This window comes from Marmota marmota, unplaced genomic scaffold, assembly GCF_001458135.2.
Source record: "Marmota marmota marmota unplaced genomic scaffold, marMar, whole genome shotgun sequence".
NCBI classification, from domain to species: domain Eukaryota; kingdom Metazoa; phylum Chordata; class Mammalia; order Rodentia; family Sciuridae; genus Marmota; species Marmota marmota.
In genome coordinates, this window is record NW_026000051.1 from 8573036 (window position 1) to 8578383 (window position 5348).

The window sequence follows — 5348 nt, forward strand, 5'->3', positions numbered from 1 at the left end:
CCATCTTGTAATGGCGACCATAATTTGCATAAACGGCAGAAGCGGCTCACCACAGGTATGAATTCAATCAACATTAGATGTCTGGTGATATACTTTGAAATACATCTATAATTTTTTTCTTCAGGAAAACTCTTTCCCACTTACCCTTTTTAGTCCTATTTCAACCTTTCTAAATGAATTTTCATAGCACGTGGAGAAACATTCTGTTTCTCTTCCAAATTCCTTTTTTGTGTATTCCCTCAACTTAAACCAAATCTTGCTTTTTGAAGTCTGTGAAATGCCAGGAAATGATCCCCTTTTCTAGCCACATTCTGAATGGACCCAGAAGAAGTTCTTCATTTCTTTTCCTCATAAACAAAAAATAACTTCTCCTTTTTGTAGTTCCTCACCTTGGTTTTTATGCCAGCAGTTCTTAACTAATCTCAGCCTGTATTTCTACCATTTCTTGTAGTTTGTTATCATTCCCCTCTCCCTCTCCTCAGGTCTGTTGGTCTTAAACTAATTTTTGTTAACAATCACCAAATAACAAGGAAGTAGAATATGATGTTCTACCTAAGTATAGAATCTGAAATCCATTAACTTTTATTCAGTCTAAACATGTTAGAGAGTTGAAGTGAGGAGTTGTCCCACTATCTTACAACCCATTTGGGGGATTACCTAAAGTATACATTAATGTACCAGTTGTCCCAAATTGATTGAATGAAATTACCTTTAAAAGTACTATATCCTTTAGCCCACTAGTTTAAAACTTTTGTTAATGTTACTTGAGATGAATTACATAGTTATCTGATTATCGTGTTACTAACAGTTTGTCACAGTGACAATGGCAAATAGCTCTCTGTTGGACATGTAAGTTGTTTCTAATGTTTTGTTATTACCAATAAGATTACAATAAATAACAATCTCCATATTTCATTTTACACTGCAATGTAGATACACGTAGGACAAATTCCTACTTTAGAATTGGAGGGAATGTGTAGTCATAATTTTGATAGATTGTTGATTACAAGAGACTGGGTATGGGAAATGTGACTGTTATGTGCTCTTTCCAATTAGCCCAGAATATGAGAGCCTGTCATCTGAAGATTACAAAGGCAGGTACTTCAGTTAAGTGTTTGGAGAGGGCATGGCTGGGTACTTGAGGAGCAGAACCAGCCAAGATCACGGCCGTCCTGGGAAAGACATGCAGCTGGAGAAATGGTGACAGGCCAGAGGCTTTTTCTGAAGTAATAGAAATACAAAGCCTATTCTGAAGCAATAGAAAGTTTCAATTCTATTCTCATCAAAGCACTACAGCACACACACACACAAAATCAATTTATACAGGAAGTGACTAACCATGTAAACCATTCGCTGTCTACTGGATAGAGATAAGATTATAGGAAGGCACGAGAGTCATCAGGGATCTGAAAACGAGGTTACTGCAGCAGTTTAGGTATCATATAATACATGTTTACACTTGGATTTTGGAAGCAGAGATGAAGAAAGTTACAGAGGTTGGGTGCATAATTTGGAAAAAAAAAACTAACCCAAAAAGATTTAATATGTAAATATGTGTTAAGGATTAACCAAAGAAAGTACATTTTTCCAGTGTGTTTTAAAAAAAGTAGATGAAGGATAAGTTTGAGATAAATTATTCTTTATGGAATTGTGGTTTCACCTTATCATCTGAAAATTTGGATGGAGACTCATATGAAGATAAATTACTCTATATGGAGCTGTCTGTCACATTCTAACATACTCCAGATACACCACCCCCGCTACACACACATATGATCATATTACTGAAGGTAAATTTTATACCTGCCCTGACATGGATCCTTAGGCAATGAGCACAGATACGTTCAGCTACAGAACATGGAAAGGTTCTTTCATCTTTCTCTGGACGATATGGAGCTCAGGGAAACAAGTGGAGCTCACTATTGCATTGCAACAAGCTGAAGAGTTATCAGTTCAGAAACAAAGGAAAAAAATATATCAATACACACTGGTTCACAGACTGAGAAATAGGTATTAGTTCTCATCTTATAAATTATAAGAGGACCTCAGCATCAAAACTCCTACTCCAACTACAGATTACATACAGGATATAATGACTTCATTGCAATTGGCTCCTTTGTGGAATGAACTTCTTGTTGAAGCAGCCATAAGAGAGTTTGCCCCTGGAGGAATAATGATAATACACAAATGCTGGTATTAGAAACTTGGTGGTTCACAAAGTGTTTTGACTTCTCTCTTCACATTGGGCAAAATGTGTTTCTAAATCCATAAGACTCCAATCTAGAGGATGAGTTTGTTAACCCAAGTATCTAGTTTCTGGACCCTGTGCTATTTTAGGGGCACTCTAACACTCTCAGAGCAAAGGAGTGAAGGGACACACGTCTCATTATCACCATGGTGTCCACATTCTATTGCTTTAAGTTTCTCACAATACCAAAATTAACCTTTCAATTTATGCTTCTTGCTCAACTCCTTACCATACCAATCCAAAATCCATTCTATACATCTCTAGTTCCATGTGTTTTTTTTTGGGGGGGAGGGTACCAGGGATTGAACTCAGGGGCACTCAACCACTGAGCCACCTTCTCAGTCATATTTTTTAAAATATTTATTTTTTGGTGTAGATGGACACAATACAATGCCTTTATTTTTATGTGGTGCTGAGGATTGAACCCGGTCCCCAGTCCTATTTTGTATTTTATTTAAAGACAAGGTCTCATTGAGTTGCTTAACACCAAAACAAACACAACAACAACAAACAACAACAACAAAAACAAATAACCCAATCAATAAATGGAACTGAATAGACACTTCACAGAAGAAGAAATACAACTGATCAACAAATATATGAAAAAGTGTTCAACATCTCTAGCAATTAGAGAAATGCAAATCAAAACTACTCTTTCATCTCACTCCTGTCAGAATTGCAACCATCAAGAATACAGACAACAATAAGTGTTGGCAAGGAAGTGGGGGAAAAGGTACACTCATACATTGCTAGTGGACTGCAAATTCGTGCAACCACTATGGAAAGCAGTATGGAGATTCCTCAGAAAATTGCGAATGGAACCACCATTTGACCCAGCTATCCCACTCCTTGATTTATACCCAAAGGATTTAAAGGACTCAGCATACTACATCAACACAGTCACATCAATGTTTATAGCAGCTCAATTCACAATAGCTAGACTATGGAACCAACCTAGGTGTCCCTCAGTAGATAAATGGATAAAGAAAATGTGGTGTATATACTCAATGGAATATTACTCAGCGTTAAAGAAGGGTAAAATTATGGCGTTTGCCAGTAAATGGTTGGAGCTGGAGATTTTCATGTTAAGCAAAATAAGCCAATCCCACAAAACTAAAGGCCGAATGTTTTCTCTAATATGTGAATGCTAACTCAAAATAAGGCAGGGAGAACTAGGGAAGAATAGCATTATCTTAGATTAGGTAGAGGGAAGTGATGGGAGGGTTGGGAGGAGATATGAGGACAGGAAAGATAGTAGAATGAAACTGTCATTATTACTGTATGTATATATGTGACTACATGAACAATATGATTTCTGCAACATATACACTCAGAAAAATGAGAAATTATATTCCATCTATGTATGATATATCAAAGAGCATTAAGGCATTTTACTGCCATGTATAAATAATTAAAACAAATTTAAAAAATTTTAAAAAATAGTACAAAAACAATTTACCTATGCTGTATATATAAGTGGCTAATTGTTTGCTGTGTTATTATTATTATTTTTTTTAGTAAAAAACATTTCCTTTTTATTGTAACATATCTTAGCTGGAGAAGATGGGTAACAAATATAACTATGTAGCATTTATTTATTTAAATCTAATTTCAAATTTTTTATTGAAAGATCATTTTTAATTATGTGTTATTATAATTATTCCAAAGTATGAACAAATGACAATTTTGTTACCATTCTAAGCTGAAGGACACTTGTATTGCTTCTGGTATTGTTCTATTAAGCATAAAGCTTCTAATTAATAACATGGAATTCTATATTTAAATGAAGTTTTGCTATTAAAAAAGAATAGACAGTGTCATGTGAACAAACCCAATGCTCAGTTGCTTAAACTAATGAAATAGTTTTTCTTATGTATTTTTTGTGCATAATTATTTATGCAATTTACCTGTAATATAACTGCTAAGAACATTCTCATACATGGCATTTATTGAGCACCAGAAGTCAATGTTCACAGTTTATACTCAGGAGTGAATATAATACTAAATACTATCAGAAGCTGGGAATCTTGGAGTGCTGAAATAACTGGGTCCAATTGAAAAGCAGCAAAAAAGGAGTGACCATGTATTTCACATGAAGGGATTCTGCAGGAGTAAGGGTAATGATGGTGGTTCTAATGTCCAGTGTGGGTCTCCTAGTGTAGAAAGTTTAACTATGTGATAATTCAGGAACCAGGCTCAATTATTCTGAGAACCGCCGGGAATCTGCTTTCATCCAATAGAGGAGAAGATTCACATCCTTGTTGAGAATCCTGGCCAGGAATCATACACATTCTCCTCAGCTGGGGACAATGATCCATCTTGACTCACCTAGATCAGTAGAAAATGCTGTGATTCCCTACCAGTGACAACTTCACAGGTCATGAAATTTGGGTTGAGAGCCATCCATCTCTGTCATGAATACTAAATATAGGCTAAAAATACTTTGTTTCCATGCTGGTGGGTGAAATAGAAAGTAAAAGCACAATGAGATAAATTTTGTTGTTCATTACACTTGGAAAATAATTAAAAATCTCCTGCCAATGCCACATGTTGTTTAATAAGAACTCTTATACTCGGTGGATATAGGTTTACATTAATATAATTGAAACTAATTACTAGACTATTTTTAGTGCACTTTTAGGTTCACAGAAAAATTGAACAGGAAGTGTTCATATAGTACTTTTCCCACACCAGCTACACCTTGCACTGATGTGACACGTTTATTACAACTGAATAATATTGATATATTGTTATCAACTAAAGTCCATAGGTAACATTGGGGTTTAAGCTTTGTGTAGTATGTTGTGATTACATTTTGCTGTTGTTGTTTCAGCCAAATTCATAGTGATATGTACTCACAATTTTCTCCCCTGAAAAATCCCCTTTTCTCTACTGATTCATCCTCCTTCTTCCCCTACAACAAAGCCTTAGCAAACAGATTTATGTATTATTTCTATAGTTTCCACATTTTCCAAGATGTCATGTAGCTGGATTCATATTATGTCTTGCCTTTTCATACTAGTTTTGTAGTGTGACATATGAGTAACTCACAGAGGGATATATTTATATATACTATATAATTGATATATATATATACATG